This window comes from Schistocerca cancellata, chromosome 2 (genome assembly GCF_023864275.1).
Source record: "Schistocerca cancellata isolate TAMUIC-IGC-003103 chromosome 2, iqSchCanc2.1, whole genome shotgun sequence".
In the NCBI taxonomy this organism is placed as follows: Eukaryota; Metazoa; Arthropoda; class Insecta; order Orthoptera; family Acrididae; genus Schistocerca; species Schistocerca cancellata.
In genome coordinates, this window is record NC_064627.1 from 398,177,877 (window position 1) to 398,200,820 (window position 22,944).

Sequence of the window (22,944 nt, forward strand, 5' to 3'; positions counted from 1 at the left end):
ATATTGTGTTATATCATATCTCAGTCAATGTTTCCCAACAAAGTTCATTATCACATATCAGTTTTTTTCCAGCAAGGTTCATTTCATACGGTCTTATTTGTATTTCTTCAGTGGCAGTGTTATGTTATTGGTAGGAAATGTTAATTTACTTGTTTAGTTTTCACAACTGTCATGCTGTACTTGATTTTGATGCAGGGCAATATTGTGGAAATTTATCACAACAAGTATCCTCTTTACAAACTGATGGTGCATATTAATTTCTGTTTTCTCCTTTAATTCATGAACTCTTCCTATTACACCCATCATCAAATGTATGAAATCTGGTTGCCTTGAGAGACATCTGTTACTTACAAGTTCCCTGCTGAGTTTTCCACTTCTCTGTTCTACAGGGTGGCATAGTTAAAAGTTGCCCCCTCCCCTTTGAATGTAAATGCAATACTTCAACTTCTGAAATAGAGTAAATGGCTACAACAACATTTCTTGATTGTTAGCATTCTTCTGTCAGCGTTTCAGTTTATTTCGTCAGTGAAGTTAGATGTTTCTCTTTGCAGTCTGCAAAATGATTTTCTAGCTTGAAGAAATAATTGAAACTGTGGAAGCATGTGTGAAAACAGGTTTGATTAAGGAAACTTGTGAGATTTTCAGGGTTAATTATCTGAATAGAGAAATACCAGCAAAGAGAGCAATACAGAGTCTGTATAAAAATTGGTGGACCTATGGATCTGTGGGAAATGTAAAATGACAAAGAATTCCTTCAGTTCATAAACCAGAAGTTATTGCAGACATTTGCCAAAGAATTATTCAGAGTCCAAAAACGTCTACACATAAACTGGCCCAACAGGCACATGTAAGTAAGAGAACTTGCAAGAGAATATTGAAAGGTCTTAATTTGAAGACATATCTTGTGATAGTTGTGTAGCAATTATGGGAGGATGACAGTCAGAATGTGTATATTACTGCACGTGGCTTCTGAATATAATCAAGGATGGTTTGTTATTTATATTATTACAACATTTACATTCAAGTCATGTGAAAATGGTGTGTCAGCAAGCCCTCCATGATGACAAAACTGGCATTTTACGTGGTGTAACAGGCATGCACATATGGAAATTTTTGAAACATTTTCTGCTCAACGCACTGAATATGGACGACAATACTGCTTCTTCCAGAAAGATGGGACAACATGCCACACGTCTAAGGTGTCCCTGGAATGAGACCATGATGTCCTAACTGAGGAACGAACTGTCAGCAAACATTCGCTGGATCTAACAAGATGTGATGTTTTCCTATGGGGTAACTTGAAGAGCAAGGTCAACAGAACAAATCCACACATACAACAGGAACTGAAAGACATCATCAGCCATGAAGTAGTTGCCATAGATATCTAAACTTCATGCCGGGTGTATCTGAATTTCCTTAGACGTGTACAGCAGTGTACTGATTTTGCAGGGCATCACTTTCAACATCTTCTATAAAAGTACTTTCAGTGTAAATAAATGGAAAGTCCATTTCAGCTCTTTGTTTCTGTAATTTCACTGTATTTCCTTTATAATATGCACCACCCTGTATATATGGCAATACTTCAGCTTATATTTTAGTCTGTTATTCAATGTTAGTATTCTCTCATAGGGCCGTTCCCTGTCCTCATCTTCCGGGATTCTGATTGCTAAACAAGCTGCATTGCACTACTGTATCATGAGTTATCAAGTAGTTTTCATATGTTAATAGTGACTCATTTTGTGGTACTTGCTTCATTGTTTTTCTACACGTCAGAGGTCTTCTTAGCTCCTGTGAACTTATATGATTTTCTTATCCAAATAATAAATATTTAGTTCATGTAGAACAATTTTTTTTTAACCTGTGCATGCAATATTCAATCAATGTTGTTAGGTGTATTTTACAATTTTGTTCTTGGTTTGTAAGCCACATGAGGTTCTTCTTCTTCATGTTTATCAATCTTTGGCTGGGCAATTTAGCAAGCAAAATACTGCTTCTTTAAGATGTTTTAAATTCATATCATCATAAAGTTTAATTCCTGAAATATTCCTCATGGAAAGAGTATTCCATAAAGTTTCAGGATGGTAAATGGATGACATCAAATTCTTGCCACAGTATTTCAGCTGAGAATCATTCAGCCATATTCAGATGAGTGTTTTGCACTGGAGATTGGTAGTTCACATCTTTAAGTTTATATCAAAAACTGGCATTGAGATGCATGTGCAAAGGCAGCCACTACATGAGCGACCTCTGTTGGATTTAGGTCCCTTCAAATATTCATCCACCTATGATGTGTATGCGCATATGTCATGATGATACTACATGTGCGCACTCTGTCAGAAGGCAGGCTCAGGCTGGAAGTCGATATCACAGTTAATAAGATCTTCCACCAAATGTATTTCCACCAATTTCTTTTGAACTGAACCCCAGAAGGATTTTGTTGAGGCCAAGATTTCCAATGCAGAATAATCCATAGACTGTCCTGTGGAGATACAATGCTTGGTTATTCCTGACTCATTTAGTTGGGAGAGGCTCAACACACTTTTTATGTACTATGTGTGTTGACTGACCACTGTTGGCTTTGTACACTGGCAAGGTATTTGGCAGACTCCAGCCCTCCATAATCCCAGATCATCCTTCTCTGAACTGAGATAAACACAAGTCTTTGTGGATGGCCAGAAGATTACTTTGACATAATGCTTCATTAGGATACTGTCGAATTTCAATGAATCATAGCCAACAAAGAGAATAAATGTCCTGGATTTGAACTGCTCCTTTTCCTCTTGCTCTTCTGGATCGTCATGTTTCCTCCTTCTTAAAACTGTACTGATTTGGTGTGGAGAATATCCATTACTTCTGAAAAGATTGTCTTACCAGACACAACATGTGCCCACCGCACCGACTTTCAAAGAATGGCCATAGTTTGTGATGGTTGATGGCAGCTAGATGCCAGCCATTACAGGTTTGTATGTGTGGGCTTACAATAAATGGAATGCTCCATTAACTCATCCACTTTCATACTGACCAAGACATCCAGACATGGCAATCAGCCACTCTTCTCCACTTTCTCTGCATTGAATTCAGATGCTGCAATAGTCCGACAATTCAACTTCACTGGGGGACCACACTATGTAAGTATCATCCGCAATCTCCAGAAGATATCTGGTTTAAGTTCAGCTGAATCAAGTGTCCTCGAAGTCTTCCATAAAAAAAGTTTGCTACCAGAGGCGAGAGAGGACTACCTATGGATAAACTGTCAACTACCTCAAAACATTCACTGTTGAATAAAAAGTAGATGGAAGCAAGGGCATGATGAAATAACACTGTCATATCAGCTCTAAACTTAATGCTAATGAATTACAATGTATTCAAGAGACTCCCTAGCAAAAGAGTGAGAACAGATTGACGCTTACTAATAAGTGAAATGGCTTCAGTCTACTAATATAATCACCAGCGTTTCAAATATGATCTGAGCACCCTCTCTACAAAAGATCTCAGTAAAGAAGCAAGATGTCTAGCTAAGTTATACGTCTAAGTGCTGATACTGTTCACAAAAGGACATAACGGGAGACCGACTTCGTGGATAACTTCCACAGAAAGGTCCACACTATGCAAATTACAAGAAGATCCTCAAATAGTGACAATTCTAGCAGATAATGGAAATGCCACTATGCTGTTGCCATGTAAGCTCTATGACCAGAAGAGTTACAGGTTGCTGAGTGAACCAATGTACCAGAATGTTGTTAATGATCCCACAGGGAGAGTAGAAATGGAAATGTCAGCATTGCTGAATTCTTCTCCACTTCTGCAAGAAGTTGTGAGAAGATTATGACTTCACAGCTCTATTCCACCAAAGTTATAAGGTCTTCAGAAGATCCACAAAGAAGGTCTTCCACTATATCCTATTGTGCACAATATCAGCACTCTGATATTTGTCCTCACTAAACATCTTGTTCTTTTGTGGGGGAGTGCTCACATCATGTTCAAAACCCTGTGACTTTATTAGTAGACTGCATTTACTTCAACTCAAAGAAATGAACTTATTAGTGAGCTTTGATGTTGTCTCACCGGGGTCACTCTCGTGGACTAATAGTCACTCATCAGCTATAAGTTCAAAGCCAATATAACAGCATGCCCTTCACTCAACCTACTTTTTATTCAACAGCAAATATTTTGATCAAACTGACAGTGTTGCCAAGGGTAGTCCTCTCTCCCCTCTGATAGCAAGCTTTTTTACAGATGACTTTGAGTAGAGAGCACTTAATCCAGCTGAATATAACCAGCAGTCTTCTTGAAATATATAGATAATACTTTTGTATGAGATATGTAGATAATACTTTTGTAGTGTCACCCCACAGTGAAGAAGACCTGTCACTTTTTGCAGCATCTGAATTCAATGCATGAGAATACCCAATTTAATGGAAGTGGAGAAGAATGGTTGTTTGTCATTTCTGAATGCCTTGGTCAGTCAGAAAGTTGATGGGTTGATGGTGAAACATTCTGGCTACTGAAAGATCACACATAAAGACCTGTTTTTTCAAGCAGTTTGTACACGTACAAGAAAAAAGCTTTCCTATATTTCTCAGTTAAAAATACACTTTTGTGGGTGAAAAATAAACTTTTCCTGGGTGAAAGCACATTTTTCTGTGTTAATTGAAGATATACTTTCCCTTGGAGCTGTAAAACTTATTAATCCTTTGAATGGTGAAGGATTTATACACTAGCACACACGCCACACACCGTCAGGTGGCTTGCGGAGTATGGATGTAGATGTAGATGTAGCATAGACCTTTCCAGCACTTTAGGAATTGCAGCTCAGGAAAAATCAAAGCATTTTGGAACAATCTTTGACGCACAACAACATGAACACTGCATATTTTTGTATTATGAAATACAAACACAAATTCCATGAATAACACCACGGTAGCTTCTGAAGAACTGAAATAGAGATTGCGGCATGCTTTTGTAAGCCAATCACAGTTCATGTCCCATGATTTTACCAGCCGATGACAGGGGATACTCAGAGCTTACGACATTTGATGTAGTTAGCCAATAGCAACATCATTGCTATGTAGTGCAAATACACAGATAGGAAGAGTTAATGGTTTAAATTAAAAAAACAAGCAGTATAACAACAAGAAAAGCTAAGCTTTCACATATCATATTGATTGCCAAATGTTTTTGGTGCCAACCCCCCCCCCCCCCCCTCCCCGATGGTGTGGTTAGGAAGTCTCCTAAGAGCACCAGCTTAAATTGCAGTTGAATATTTCTGACAGGCACGATTATTAATTTCACTGCTGTGTATCATGCATTTCGTGGGTTACTTGGCTGAATATATGTTCCATTGAGCACTTCAGTTTCTCCCCTAGTAAGCACTTTTTTTCTAAGGGATACCTATACTTTTTACCATTGTTAGGGCATAATTTGTTATCTATGAAAGAACTACCATAAATATGAAAAGCTAAGCTTGGAACTTGGTCTTTTTTAGCATATGTTGCCTTTTTAAGATATATCAGACATAAATGTGCCAGTAAAAATTTAAATAATGCCATAAATGGTTGGTCTTCTGGACCCAAAATTTTTCTACGTGGCTAGTCATCAGCATTAAGTTTTGAATGAGAGTCTAATGCTCCAAGATTTAAGAAATTCATCACACATTCTCATACATAACATAGTTCATCTTGCATAAAAGGACATTTACTTTGAAAGTAATGCTTCTGAAACCACCATTCACAATACTGTCCTGCAGCCTGTTAGAGATGTACACAGTTGTCTCGTCACGCTCACTATAAGGAGGCCCACGAGAAACATACATTGAAAGCAGTTTGTTGTTATGAAGTACTGCGTAGTCCTTGACACATTTTACTGTCGGCAAATGCTTATGTGCGCAATGTGTTTTGTTGTTGTAAAAGGCACATTTTCTTTGCAACTAAGATTTTATATTGGTGTTATTCTCTTGTTGCTGTTTCATTGCTGCAGTATTATTCTGCAGTAGCAGGCTAAAGTAAAACTTTTTGTTAGAGTATCAGTTCTTACCAATCAAAATTAGAAAGACTTAAGTGAAAACTAAATCAATAAAAAAATTCCCAGGCTTTTCCTGGATTTCCCAGTTGTCCTGGGGAATGTAAACCCATATGGGCTGCCTTTGAACGTTGTTGCACTGGACACATGTTGTTTATGATTGAGACAGCCTTGGAAAGGTGCTGAAACACCTACAATCTGTGTTCAAGGATAATGGATATTCTCCACACCAGACCAGCATGGCTTTAAGGAAGAAGAAATCAGGAGTCAGAGCAGTTCAAGTCTAGAGCATTCCTCTCACATGTCAGCAACATTTTGCCAAACTTAGGCAGAATCCTAAGGAAACATTACATCAAAATAATCTTCTGGCTACCTACAGAGACCCGTACTCCTCTCTGTTTAGAGGAGGATGATCTGGAGTTGAAGAGGGCTGGAATCTGCAGAATATCTTGCCAATGTGGCAAAGCCTACACTGATAAGATAACACACACAGTGCTTGAAAGGTGCATTGTAGATGATCATTACACTCATTTTTTACAGCCTAGTAAATCAGGCACAGCCGAGCATTGTATCTCCACAGGACATTCTGTGGATTATTCTGTTACAGAAATCCTGGCCTCAGAAAAATCCTTCTGGGACTTAATAATTAAGGAATCAGTGAAAATACATTTGGTGGAAGATTGTAGAAATCATGGTGGCTGATTTCAACTGAATAAGGCATGGGACCCAGTGATTTCTTTAACATCTAAAGAAAGGAAATATTTTATGACTAGAGACACATCTAATGACAATTAATTTTATTCATATGACATCTGAATTCTAACTCTGTGAGCCTACTTTCTGACAGAGAGCATGCATGTTGTATGACCATTATGTGTGTGCCTGTTGTCATTGATGAAGCAATTCTGAAAGAAGGCATAAAAGTTGACAGAGGTCACTTGCATAGCAGTTCCCTTTGTGCATGCATCTCCACAAGACTTTTTGGTATAAAGTTAGTGATGTGAACTAGTAATCTGCAGTGCACAACATTCACCTAAAGATGACTGATAGTTTTCAGCCAACATATAGTGGCAAGAAGTTGACGTCACTCAGCTGCAATCTTGAAACTTTGTGGAATATCATCAAGTTTGTTCTCATAATATTACTATCAACTTCAGTTAAAATAAATAACATATTAATATGGTCTACCTCAACACAATTTAGTTTTCAGTTACTGTTTACATTTTCATATATCCCCACATAACTTCCCCCTCAGTTTCAGTCCACTCAGTGATGTTCGTGAGCTTGGCAGGGAATCTAATAACATGTGATGATCTTATAACTTTCTGGTGTCCTTGGGAACATTTAATACCATCTTCAAGTAACAGATAATCTAATGGTTTTGTATTTTTATGTGCAATGTCATCAAAATGAAATTACCCTGGTTGGGTATGCTGATTAGTTTATCTTTAACCTATATGGTCAAAAAATCAGTAAATATTGATTCACTGCAAATGGATCTTCATAAGGTCATATGAGTCCAATCTTTACTTTATCAATGCAAGATTTGTACATTCACAATACTTGTGGATCATTTTGTGGGAGTAGTCAGCAAGTTTCAGGTGATTCACCATTTTCTTCACTTTGTCGATGGGTAACCTCAGTGTGACACAGCACAACTGTTCCACAACTGAAGAAATGATTTCATTCTAGGATGGATAACTGAGATCAAGTAGAATCATGTGTAATATATTACTCCATTTGGTTGTAGCAAGAGTCCATATGCATGGTAAAAATGATTCAAATTTCTGACTATCCTTTGGGTAGGTTACAGTAGTTCTTGTAAGCCTACAGTCACAAATCTTCACCAAGACTTGAAACATAGTAGTTTGAAACTTTGCTTTCTGATCTATCACTCTCTGTTGCACATCCAAATCTGGTACTCCTGGGATTGAAAAGAAAATAATATTGTTTATTTCATCAATATTTTAAAGGGACACAACTTTTGTACAGATGATGAACCTATCTATTTAAGTTAAACAATAAGTGCACCTGTAGCATGATGATAAAGGACACAATAGTTCAATATACACCACTTGAAAATATTCATCAACAAAAGAGAACCTTCCAATAAGTGATTTAGTATGACTTACAATTTTATCCTTCTGACAAGCAAGACATGAGATAATGGAGCTGCAATAGTGAAGCCTTCTTATCCTAGAGTTTGAATGCACAAGTTAGTGGGACATGATCTATGAAGACAGAAAATGCATTTCCTTTGAGTAGATTTTTAAAGTTTTTTATTGCTAGATGAATAGTGAGAAGTTTTCTGTTTTAAACCAAATAATTTCTCTAGTCAAGGAAAAACTTCTTTGAAAATAAACCTATAGGCTTCCAAATTCTATCCTGTTTCTGTTGCAGAGCAGTCCCTATGTTAATACCTGACACTTTGAAAGTTAGGATTAAGTCTGGGTTAGATTTTCTGTACTTTTATGAAATTGGTCTGTTACTTATGGGTTCCATATGATTTTCATTTTGTGATTTTTCTTATTTTCTTCCATGTAAGCTAAAGGACAAAGCAATAGAAAAAGACAGGAAGCAATGCCATGTACATACAAGCAAATTGCAGTTGCTCTATGCCATTCCAAAGAAATTAAGAATGTAATGGATACCCTTCAAAAGCAAAAAGTCTCACAGATTTGACAATATCTTAAGTAAAGAACTAAAATATCGTACTTCATATACACACAATATATATACACTTCATTATCATTTGAGATATACTGAGACAACACAAATGTCTAACATAAAATACTTTGTCAGCCTCAATTTTGATTTCACAGAAGCCTCTACACAGAAAATGCCACTTTTCAATTAAGAATACAAATACACAAAATTTAAATGATGAAATATTGCCAACTGACATTTTCTGTGACTTATCAATATCATTTGAGTGTGAAGTCCACAGTAGTCTATTAGAGAAGGTCAAATATGTGGCACCCGAGATCTTTTTGGTAACAGATTTTTATTCTATCAAACTAAAAAGATGCAGACAAATGTAGGGAGTGTACACAATGAAACAGTATCTTCAGAGTAGAGACTAATCACTACAGGTGGATCACAGTGATCATAATTGGGACCACTCCTGTTCTTGTAATATATAAATATTCTGGCATTATATATCCCAGAAGCCGAAATAGTTCTCTTTGCTGATGATGCAGCTATTATAACCAAACTTGACTTCAGGGTTTCAAAATATAAATAAGGCGTTCTTTAAAACTAATAAACAGTTTTTTTACAAATGGGCTGTAACTGATCTTAGATAAAACACAGCACATTCACTTCCCATTATTTGGGTTCACATTGTGTAAAATTTTGTAAATGACATCATAGATGTCTTTAACTATAAAAGTTACTTATTTACAATATTGGAATTTTTGCCAAGTGGCCATTATCAAATGGTGTAACTTTCCTTTAGCACAGGACAAAATCTACAAATCTTATGTTAGGTCTTTTAACTTTATCAACAAATTTAACACAATACCATATCACTACTCATGTATTCATTATATACATCTATGAACTGCCTCAGTTGTCATGTACACAGAGTACAAGAGTAGTGATTTGGTGTGACTCATGTTTGTTATGCCTCTTGATAATGGCCCCATGATCAAAATTGCAATAGTGAAATAAATAACTTTTACAGTAAAAGACAACTGTGAAATCATTTACAATATATATGCAACAATGTGCTGTGCAAGACCTAACCACACCATCAGAAAAAAATGCCTCAGGATAAATGAAACAGAAGGGCTGTAGGGGACACAAAAGTGTCAGTACAAGATTCAAGGAAGTGACCTATACAGATGGGAGTATTGAAACACTAGTGATTAATTGCTGAAGCATTCAGAACAAAGTGTCAGAATTTGAAGTGCCACAAAAAGCTGTGGAGCTCACATTATACTCGGTACAGAAAGGTGGTTAAAATCCAAAACTGGTAGCAGTGAAATATCTGGAAATAATTAAGTGTATATTGAAATGATATGTTACTGGTAAATTGAGGTGGGGTATTTGTGCAGTAGACAAGAGACTCAAGCTTACCAAAATAGAAATTGAAACTGCATGCAAGATTGTCTGGGCAAGATTCAGTACCAAGGGTTGGCATCAATTTACAATCGACCCCTACTATTGACCACCATATCTCCCCCCCTCCCCCCCACCCATGTAACTGAGCACTTTAGAGAAAGTAAGTTCACTAATCATACTGCTAATGTGTTAATGAAGTTGTATCCTCCATTTTCTGAAGTCTTGTAACAAGGAACAATGTTGAATGCTGTGCCCTGTGGATCATACTGTCATCATTTGAAGAAACTTTAATCATCCAAAAATCAACTGGGAAATTTATAGTAGTGTGTGGGGCAAGATTCCCTGTGAAACATTATGAAATGTGTTCTCTGGGAACTACCTACAACTGTAGTGTCATATATCAAAATGAAACTCGAAACATTTAGTGCTGGAGAAGAATTAGGTTCATAAGCACGGGATTATATAGCCAGCAGCCAATCCAGAAACATGCAGGACCTCTTGACATGCCACAATTGTATGACTCTGTCTTGTCATGAAGACATAGCTATAATTTTTAATGTTCTATTCTCTTTTTACTATGAGTCCCTTACATTGGTGTAAATACATACAAGCAGTTTATCGCACAGCATGAATTCATAACCTGTACTCTGTGGATCTAAAGATGGCAGCTTAGTTCTGTCAGAACTAGTAATCCAGTGTACATACGTACGGTCAAGGCAACAAAAAAATTAATATCAGAACTTTCTTTACATATTTGTTCTAACCTTTCTTTTATAGATAGTCTTTCCTATGACTCAAATTTTCTGTGGGTACACTTTGTACATGTAAAGTATTGTAACATGAAACAATGTGCCCTGTGGAATCAAAACTTTTTCTAGATTTAAAAAGTCCTTATCTGCTTCTCTATTTTCTGATCAGATTGGTAGATCATTAAACTCTTTACCCTGGGTGTCACTCAAATGTCAAAGTGATACCTAACAGAAGTTTTACTTTAGTCAGTAACCAAAATTTGTCCAGGAAAGACTGTGTTTGGTTTCTGTCTGTTTACACAAATATTGAATATGATACGAATTCTGAGATTAAGTTATTTGTTGTTTTAAGAGTAAAATATTTTAGCCCTTTGGTGACATCATCTGTAGCTTTCTTGGAACAAATAAACTTCCTGGATGTTTTATCAACTAACTTTTCAATGAAATGTTGAAAACTGTACACAATTCATTTGCCCTGACAAATATTTGAACATACTTGATCATTCACAGCAGGGTATAATATTGCATGGACATAAAACATTGAATTTGAATTGAAATATAATAAGCAAAAGGATATCATGTAGAATTTTGTTGATCTAAGGACTAAGGGAATCAAATCCATAGCAATTTTCCTCTGAAGTGTAATACATACTATCATTCTGAATATGAACAGAAATGATCCAAACATAGTGAAAAGCATGCAGCTTCATACTACAATTTGACCATGCAAGTCCTCTGCTGTTATTTTAGCAGCATGCAGCATCTTAATTTTCTCTTCCTTAAGGGCGGAATGTTAATCACCACACACATCCATCCTCTTTCCAGTACTTACTTGCAAAGGCATGGAATTATATTGAATTTTGCCTTTCTTTGAAAATAGAAAACTATGTCACTGAAAGATGTAATAATATTTCACAGCTTACTAACAATCCCTAAAAATCTAATGACCATTACCAAGGGTTAACTTTTGGAAAGTACATGCCCTGTTACTATGAACAAATACACAGTTAAACTGTTATTCCAAGACCTTAGCTGTCTCTAAAAGAATTACAATGTCATCCAGAACAAAGTTTTTATTTCTTCTCCCTGAACTTTAATTCCCTTTCCAAATTTCTCCTTGGCTTCGGTCACAGATTTTACAATGTACAGACTCAATAACATCAGGGGCAGGCTACAATCCTGTCTCACTTGATTCTCAGCTATGGTTTCCCTTTCATGTTCTTTGATTAATGACTGCAATCTGGTTTCTGTACATGTTGGAAATAAACTTTTGCTTCCTGTCTTTTATTCTTGCTACCTTTAAAATTGCAAAGTCTATAACCAGTCTACAAAGTCAACAGATTTCCCTAAATCTGTAAATTTCCATAAATGTAGGTTTGCCTTTACTTATCTACCTTCTAAGATAAGTTGTAGGATCAATAATGCCTCGTGTGTATCTACATTTATCCAGAACCCAAATTTATCTTCCCCAAGATCGGTCTCTAACAGTTTTCCCATTCTTCTGTAAATAATTCTTGGCAATATTACACAACATGACTTATTAAACTGATGGCTCAGTGGTATTCCAAGCTTAAGTCTGTCTCAGATATCCTGCGCAGCAGGTGGAATAATTCTGTTACGGGTAGCACTCATAAGGATCCCAATAATTTTGAGGGAATGTTGTCTATTCCATCAGCCTTGTTTCCACTTGGGTCTTTCAGTGTTCTGTTGAATTATTCTTGCAGTATTATAGCTCCTATTTCACCTACTTCTTTCTCTCTTTGTATAATACCTTCCCCTTATAATGATTCTCTACATATTGCTTCCATTTTCCAGTTTTTCAATCTTTGCTTACCACTGGCTTGACATCTGACCTCTTCATCTCCAAAGACTATTTTAACTTTTCTACACATAGCATTTTTCTTTCCCTTAGTTATACAAGCTTCTACAGCCTTACATTTGTCCTCCATTTTGCACTTTCTGTCAGTCTCATTTATTCTTTCTTGCCTATTGCATTTGGTACTTTTCTATATTTCCCCTGTCCATGTTCTCCTACTATTTATCCGTCTCTTTCTTTTTCTACTACCAAATTCCAGTTACCCACCACAATTAAATTTTCACCTCTTTCAAGTGCATGAATACTTTACTTTCTGTCACCATATAATCTTTCAATCTCTTCATCATCTGCAGAGAAAGCTGGCATGGAAACTTGCACTACTGTGATGGATGTTGGCTTCAGTCTATCTTGGATATGATCATGCATTCACAATGCTGTTCGTAGAATTTACTTCCATTCCAACTCCTGCATAACCTCTATCTGATTTTCTATCTGTACTAACCTGACCACTAGTCTCCTCTACCTCTAACTTCAGTGTGTCCATTTCCCTTTTTAAATTCAGTAACCTGCATACCTGATGAAGGACTCATTTCACACTATTACCTGTAGAATGCCAATCCCCATTGGTGAGATTTGAATGGGGGAATATTTTCCCTCTGGACTATTTTATTGAAGAGGATTCCAATATCATTAAGCTATACAGTAGAGCTGCATGTCCTTGTGTGTGTGTGTGTGTGTGTGGGAGGGGGGTGGTGAGGTGTATGCTGTAGTTCCTCTTTCTTTCAACTGCTCACAGTAGCAACACAGTGAGGCCATGCTAGCTAATGTTACATGGTCAGATTAGTCAATCAACCAGTCAGTCCCTGCAACTACTGAAACAGCTGCTGCCCCTCTTCATGAACCTTGTGTTTAGCTGGCTTCCCACATATACACTCAGTGGTGGTTGCACCTACAGTAATGGGTATCTGCATCATTGAAGCATGCAAGGAACCCCAACTTAGCAAGGTCAATGTTTCGTGGTGTAGTATGGAAATTGTGCAAATATGGTATCCGTGGACTTGTCTGCAACTGGTTTACATTATATATTTATGGTAAGTATCAACCAAAACACTAATTTAGTTCATGCTACATGCTGTTGTCCAGTAGAAGATGTGTAAACAGAATTAAAAGTGATGCCAGAACTATGGAGCACATAAAAGGTGTACCGTATTTACTCGAATCTAAGCCGCACTTTTTTTCCGGTTTTTGTAATCCAAAAAAACCGCCTGCGGCTTAGAATCGAGTGCAAAGCATGCGGAAGTTCTGAAAAATGTTGGTAGGTGCCGCAACAACTAACTTCTGCCGTCGGATATATGTAGCGCTACACAAGCAACCTTTGTAGGCACAAAGATAAATACTGGTGCCAAAACATCTGCGTCAGTAAATAAAATAAAATACAAAAAAAAAAGACGAGCTTTTTTTCTCCGCCCGAGTTTCGACCACTGCATTTTCATACATTATCCAACGAAGTAAATACAAATTCCATATTGTTCATCTTCTAATGTAGCAGCATTTCAATGTAATACGAAAATCCGACTGGCAAGACTGTTTGGGATGTTTGTCAATATGGCCAACTCTATGTTCTGAATTTTTTCCTACCTGTGAGAAGAGATGGTTGCTAATAGGAACTTTTATGAATTGGGAATCACATGCAGTATTCTCTTCACCATAAGAATAATACAAATATAAACATTTTGCCATGTATTCTTTCGTGTTTGCTTCTATCTCATTTAAATCCTGTCTGCCCAATAAACTACGAAACTAGAGTGAGACAACAGCAAACGCGGAAGAATATACGTATCGTGTCATGTTTATATTCGTATTATTCTTATGCCTAATAGTGATACAGTCAGAAATGAAGCACGGCAACTGACTAGATTTTTAAATCTAAGATGACTAAATTCTGTGCAGAATTTGATGCACTAAAGAAGCAGCCGCAAAGATTTTCCGACTGAGAAAATTTTTTGCCAAACTCTCGTTCAGAACATGTTCTATCATACGCAATCTATTATTTGGTTCTTGTTGATCATTATCAAATAAAGCAGCAGTGTAAGTAACAACAAATAGCAGTCTCTTGCCACTGTTTCGCTAATGAGACGATTCCTCTCCTTTTTTTAATTGTAGGCGGCGGTAGCACGCACAAAAGCAAGCCATGCCGCGAGCAGCGACAGGCCGTAAACACGCACTATCAGAATGCGACAAACAATGCATGACACAGTATAGTAACGCATTTTCAGCTTAGAGTGACTGACATAAACACCTATAACATAGAAAACGGCACTCATCAGATCAAAGCAAAATAAGCAATCGATTCAAACCAGACGAAGCACGTGAAAAAGGAAGGGTATCCGTATAAATACGGACGGAGCGCCTTACACATAGCAATGGCTACCTGGTAAAGCTGAACTGCTAAGCTTACGACTCGAACCAAACTACTGTAGCTGTATCGTCATTCATTCAACCTAAATTGTGTCTTATATTACAATGGACCAACTTTGTTTCAATTTGGAGGTGCGACCTAAAACTTTTCTCTCCCCTTGAATTTCGAGTCTCAAATTTCAGGTGCGGCTTAGATTTGGGAATTTTTTTTTTCCTTTATTTCGAGTCTCATTTTTCAGGTGCGGCTTAGATTTGAGTGCGGCTTAGATTCGAGTAAATACGGTATGTGTGGATGACCATTTTGTGATTCTTGTATGGGTTAGTTGGTTCAGCATTCAAATCTAACAGATGACAATAATAGATGACAACTTGTTTTAACTGTTTATGCTTGCAACTGATATATAGGAGAACATTTTTCTGATGTGTAAAAGGACTCTGTAGCAAGGTTCTGTTGGCCATCTCCTTTCGCTTTATTAGCTGAAAGTAGCAAACCTACAGAGTACATTAATATAGATAGGTGTGGTGTTTTGCCAGACATGTGCGACAGAACAGGCATCACTTGTGATGAAACAGCTAGTGCATTTGTAGTTTTACAAAACAAACATAAACAATCAGAATAGTAGAATAAATAAAAAAATAATTGCATCATACATATGGAAATATTAATAGTCCCATATAACACTTTCATGCATAATACAATAAAAAAGACTGTGATTCTTGGAATATGAATCCATGGCACCTGGTACGATGTTCTAACTCTCTACCAAATTCCCCACAGAAACTATGCATATTAGATACTCACAGTTATGATTTTCCTGTGCTCTGTAGTTCTGGTGTTACTTTTAATTAATGTTTACACCCATTTTATGGATGAAATCATATTGTACAAACTAAATCAGAGTTTTGGTTGATGCCCTCTCTACATACAACATTTGGTACCAATCTGAGTGTCTGACATCTGGAGGTTGGGGTGTAAGTACACTTGTAGCATTCAGTCTCAGGAACTACATGACAGTGAATTTTGTGTTGCACAAGTCTTTGAATACTGCGCCACAACAGTGGATCTGGAGACGCACACACTAGTAGAATTATAGTTTATAGTCCACCAGCATGATGCAAACATTGCTCTGCAAAACTCAAGGACAAAATAGATAAACTAACATAACATAGTAACAACTCTAAATGAATAAAAGTGATGTAGCATGTTGTCAGTGGTCTCCCAGCGGTGGACAGAAAGCTGGAAATCAATGGCATGAGATCAGTATGACTATAGTATGAAAGGGGTCTGGCCCTGCAACACAAGACAGTTAAATGAACAGGAAAAGACAATGTGTGTCAATATGTGAGCAGTTACAGTGCATTGTGGTGGTGTTCTTCATTACAACATGTTCTAGAGACAACATTTGGATGACTTCACACAGAGAAGAAGCATCGATAAACTGGAAGAAAGACAAAGTGTAACGTGTGTAGCCCAGGAGTTTGGCACTGCTCACACTACTGTTTGAAGTACATGAGGAGTGCTCTAAACCACAGACCCTGTTGCCTGAAGGAGAGGAGGTGGTCAGCCAGGGCCACAGACCCTGCTGCCTGAAGAACAGGCTGTGATCAACCACATCAAATGCAGCAGCAGGTGACCACTACATTGTGCAACAGACAAGAAGGGATGTATGTCAATCAGCAAGTGATATCACAAACACATTTAACAGGACTGCAAAGCACACGCTCTCATGCTCCATAGTGGCACAAAGACTGGATTAGGGTGGATTCTTTGCCCAGTGGCAGTATGTAGTATTGTGTTGACAACCACACATCGGCACTACTGTTTTGCCATTTCCCCCAATTTGAATCCCATTGAGCAAGTGTGAGATCCAACACATCCACATGTCTCAGTGACCATCCAACAGTAGTCAACTGCATTGGTGGACAAATGGAATGCGCTACCACAAGAATTCCTTACCAACCTGCTGGTCAACATGGGAGCATATTGTGAAGCATGTGTTGCTATTTGTGCCTATCACACATGCTACTAAGAATCATGCCCCACCTTTGGTAATGCCCAGGGGTCCATAATAATTCATGGTGACTTCGGTGTAATTATTGACTTTGAATGAAAATGTCATTTCTGTTCATCTCATTGCACATCTTTTTCAGTCATCTTCTGTATTACACTGAACAAATCTTTCTATGTGTGGTCATAGTTTCATCGAGTTATGTTACTTGGCAGTGAAGCATTATGAAAAGTTACTTTCATCCTTAAGTTTTGCACACCAGTGTATTACATTTCATCACACAATTAGAGATAGTGTTAATGAAGTTAACACAGAATTAACTAGAGATTTAAAATTTATTAATACTTTCATAATGATATGAAGACACCCACAGTTGCTGATGTCCAGCTTTGGATTATTTTCCGTAATAAGATTCCCAACAAAGTTTGAAGATCTTAGTGCGTTGACCCTTGTCAGTGTTCACATTTTTGCTGCTTACTGTAGAACTTTAACAAGCTCCCATTTGACATAAAGCAAGAAACTGAGAAACATTATAATTTAAAATGAAAATGAAAACCAGTTTCTAACAGCTGCTTCACTATGTTAAAGTACACAATGACTCATTTCGTTTTCCCAGAAGGATCTCCAACATGATGGGATCTATCTAAAATGATGAATTAATGAATTAGCTGAAGGCAAAAGATATTGGTCTGCTCCTTCTGAATAACAACACATTATATCTGAGGGGAAAGTAGGTTTCACCTTTTGTCAAATGGAATTTTTGATCATTCTGCTGTCTTTATTAACAATGTATGTTTGACATAAACCAATAAGGTAATTTTATCTTTGCTGCTTACATGACATTTAGTTGTCTGGATAGTATTATGAATGTCTGGCGATGGAGATTTGTAACTATGAAAACAATACTATACTGCAAATATAAAGGGCAAAAATAAAGACAATTGACTGGTACATGAAAGCATGTATTACTGTAGAACTGTTTTTAGCTTATCATTTATGAGACTGGCAGTTCAAACACTGTAACATCTGCTGATAACATAAGCTTTCAATCCAAAGATTCAAATTCAATTATATCAGGACAGCCCAATTTATAGTGCAGCAGACCTACACCAGTCCACAGTGAACACTGTTTCTTTTAATCTCACAAAGACTCATATTACTCAATTGAAAACATTTAAAAATAATCAGTGAGAACCACAAGCAGACACTACTGATCACACAATAAATGAAACATTTCTTGTAATTTTTTTGCAGTCCAGATGAATAACAAACTAAAATTGGATCATTACATATGCTAACCAAGAAGCTCAGTTAAGTATGTTTTGCTCCTACAAGTATCTCTCCCTACATTGCCCTAACAAAAGGAGTGTTGACTTGTTTTGCATATTTGCAATCTCTTTTGTCTTTTGGGATTGCCATGTGGGGCACTGCACCTAAAGTCAACATTCGCAGAGGACTCATTAGAAATCTAAGAGTTGTTACACTCACTTCTCAGTACATGTATTCTATAAAAATATTTGCTGCTGATAGTAAAAATCAGTTTTGGCTGAAATGGGATTGGCACAAGAGATATACAAGGTACAAGAATAATTTTTATGTAGACTTTACCTTGTTGCCACAATACAGTTCGAAATGGAGCTTTCTCGTTTGATGCAAAGGTCTTTAACCAACTTCAGTCTAACATAAAACAAGAAATTATCAGTCTACAAGAAAATTTAAAAATCTACCTTATAAGCTACTCCTTTATATAGGGACTGATGACCTTAGCAGTTATGTCCCATAAGATTTCACTCACACAACTCCTTTAAATTATCAGATTAACTAGATTCAAGGACCAAAATTTGCCAGACGGAAGGCAGCAAAGTTTGTTTTAAACATGCATAGCAAGAAGCAATGTATTTTAAACAAGGCTCTGTCAGTAGGGACACATAGGTAACAATTTTAGGCAAACAATATTTAACTAATAAAGTAAATAAGAAGGTTTCTTTTTCATTTTTTTCTTTTTAAAAAGGTCTGATGGTCCACGAAATTAAAACCACGATGAAAATCCGAAGAAGCTTTGTGCAGATGTGTTGTGCTGTGTCACTAGCATGCCCGTTGATCACGTCATGTCACACTTGTCACTTCTGACACAGTGAGCCTAGAACAATAGAGTTTCTTACCAGTGCTGTCATTTGATCTGTTCATGCTGAGGAGTGCAAGGCAACTGAAATTCATTGTGAAATGTATAAGATGAAACTTTCATGAGTGACAGCAAAGTGCAGCAATGGTGCAGGAACTTTGAAGCAGGATGTAGAGTTGTTCATGATTCATGCAGTCAGAGAAGAAAGCGTGTATCAAACACTCAATACTCTACACCATCACAAGTGAGAGACTTCAGTTCTGCAAACTCTGTGTGACATGAGTTCCCAAGATGCTGTCAAGCCATCACAAAACACAGTGAATGTCTTAACGTTTCCCCAGTGCTACCATGATGAAGGAGAAGATTTTTTTGAACAAAATTGTCACAGGGAACAAGATATAGTTCCATTATGAAAATAAAGAAATGAAAGAGCAATACAAACAGCAGATGCATTCTCATTCTTCAAGTAAACCAAAGAAGTGCAAGTGAACCTTCTCCAACAAAAAATGTATGGCTACGGTGTTCCACGACCAAAATGAGTTTTGCTGGTAGAATTCATGGAACATGACCCAATCATCATTACAGCCTAAAACAGAGTGACTCTTCAATGCCTACAAAGAGCAATTCAGAACAAGTGAACAGGAATGTTGTTATCAGGCCTCGTCCTGCTTCATGAAAATGCTCAGACACACACTGCAGTTGCTACAGACACACCCTTGTAACATTTCAAAGGGAAGTGTTTGATCATCCAATATATAGCCCAGACTTAGCTCCCTCTGAAGTCCCTCTCTGCTAAGATGAAACACTGGCTAGGAGGACAGCATTCTGGCAGAGCCAATGAGCTGCAGACTAGCATAGAGAACTGGCTGAAAGCACAGATGGCTGCCATCTATGATGAGGGTATTGGAAAGTCTGTACCACACAACAAAAAATGTCTAAGCCAGAGTGGCAACAACACAGAGAAGTATCTGGCGAGTGTGGCTAAATGTTGCAAATAAAACACTTTCGATTTTCAATGTGGATTCCATTTTGCGACTGATCAGACTTCTGAGGGGTAGTAGAGGGAAAGAATTGTGGAGAAAACATATCCCTCATGTTGAAAGTCCAACAGAATATAAACAGCTGCTATTTAATATAATCAAGAAAGTATCGGCATTCCTCAAAGTAGTGGCTTTCCTTGTAATTACTGTGCTGTATTTAGTTGGCATATGCATAAATAGTACTAACCACCATCATATTGTTAACAGAATTTATAGTTTATGTTTCTTAGTACTGCTTTGCTTTTATTAATGAAAAACTTGTCTCATTCCACATCCCTGAAGGTTTTACTTTTTGATAGTATCTGCAGAACACTACGGATAAATTAATGAATACACAGTACTTTGGTGGTAGTGAATCCATTAAGAAGAAAATAAGTCTGAAGTAATTGTGAGTAGGAAGAGGTAGATTTATCTTGTTTTTGTCCAAATTGGTAATTTTATGCAGCTTACAACTACCCTTTAAGCTGGTTAATAAAGTAAGACTTATGTTCACAAATCAGTCAGTACTATGGAAAATGTACCTGACTGTATCAAATGACATTTGTAGTATGTGCTGCAGACCACTAATATAATACTAAAAGATTTGTGTCATGTATGTAAGAAGTGCAGCTATGGACTCAAAATACTGACCAAAGTATTTTCAGTATCACACAAGAACACAAGTACATCTTTAACTACAAGTACAAGCTGTGTATGCCGTTAACCTGTAAGTTTGCAAGTGACTTCTGTATCACACCAAGAATGTTTGTGTATTACCTGGGGAAGAATGAGAATTTGGTGTCTTGAACACCAGTCATTTCAACCTTTGTGCAACTATTTATCACTCAGCCCGATGTTCTAAATATTAACAACGATATATAATCTCAGTTTTTATACTATATCAAGAAGTTTACATTTAAATTATGTAAGAAAAAATTATTGAATTATAGGTTTCACTCAAGAAACATGTAACAGAACCATTTACCTGGATGACAGTGATGGCATGTACTGCATATTACACTGAAAGCACTGGGGAGTCACACTGGTCCATAATTACTAACCAGCCACCTAAACTCATGGAATGTACAACATGCCCCCAGGTCCTAAATGCAAGAATTTTTTACGACTTAAATTTTACAAGAAGGCCACTTTTTTGTCCATTGCCTTTCAGCAGATGCAAAAATCCACCAGTTCATGCCGGAATAGGCCAAATCGTCCTCAGCAATGTCACACTGCCAATCAAATCATGCCACAAAATCACATGAATAGTGAGACAGATGGCCCTCGGAACCACGGGCACAAAATGGAGCTCTCTTCTGTTTTGAGTCACAGCCAGAACAGACTCCAAATGGCTCAAGTCTTCTTTAACTTTTCAGTTTCCTTCTCCCCGAAACTGGATCTGGAGCTACTGGAGTTACCTTCTCACACCCCACTTGACAATACTCATCTGGTAATCCCCCTAAGAAAAAAAAAAAGATACAGTTTCTTTTTTATGACTATGAGTTTGTTGTTTATAAGACCATGCTGCTTTTAAATTCTGACTATACCCTTGTCTTCCAAGCAGGTGCACAAACTGGCATCAGAAGTGAGAGGCCAGATTCACCTTACTTTTGGCTTTGAGGTGCAGCATACAATTTATGAAGACATGTGTGGATGTCTTAAACCTCTATGCAGACTGTCAGGCCTCAACACTGGGGTACAGAGAATAAGTGCTTAACACAATCAGTCCAAGCTACCTCCCACACTCTACCTAGTGCAGCCACTATTGCTGCAGCTGCATGAGGCTGTTCAGAATCACCTGCCACCATTATCGCTTTCCCACAAAGCCAAGTCACGAGTATGGTGACCCATCACCATTCCCACACTGGATACTTCTGTCCCAATGGTGCCCAAAGCTGCCATGCCATTCATTGATCAGTAGACGTAAGTCACTGGTGAAACAATATAGGTTGCTGTGAACTGGTGCCGAGGGTTGATTTTTTCTTTCGTTTTCATGTGTATAGGGGCTCCCACAATGACTGGATATGGATCAAGAATTGCATGCAAGGATGGAGAAACTCCAGGTCAAGAAACAGAGTTGCAAAGGAGCCTTAATGAGGCATTATTGAACATGACACCACAAAGCGACACTGTCTTCGTAGCTAGCCTTGTTTCCCCATTTCCAGAATATCTAGGAATGGTTCATTACTGGCATGTAACTTATGTTGCATTGAGTTCACTGGTTCCCACTTTCCACGGTACACCACACAAAAATGTACACTCTTCATTATAAAATTTAATGGGTGTAAGGAAAATGTCTGCACAGGATGACAAAGTGTTAGTATGAGTCGGGAACCTTAAGTTGCAAGGAGAGCCTCACACTAATGTAAGTCCCCTGGAAGGGCTCTGAGATAAACAACGCATTTGATGCCTGTACAGATGGTTTAGTGGATAGATACAGAGATATCCGTAGCATTAGCTACTGTAGGAAAAAGCTTTCCATCCTATACCAAAACTCTGGTAAGGATTTGGAGCACTGTGATGACTGAATATGACCTGTGTTATGTTGCACATATTTACCGGAGAAAAGTAATGAAGTACTGCTCAATGAAGCAAAAGCTTACTGTGTGGACATATTTGTTCACAGGATTCACTCACATGTAAGTGCTGAGGTGAAGTGTGCTTTGCCGTGTATACTATGGGAGTCCATACAACTCGCGTTGCTATGAGAGAAGGTCCAGGAATTCTT

The 22,944-nt window shown here is 37.5% G+C and overlaps 1 protein-coding gene across 1 annotated transcript in view; it reads right to left on the minus strand.

Moving 5' to 3' along the window:
• The window catches only part of LOC126161827 (regulating synaptic membrane exocytosis protein 2), a 1,269,779-nt gene that overhangs the window by 595,706 nt on the left and 651,129 nt on the right, over positions 1 to 22,944 (minus strand).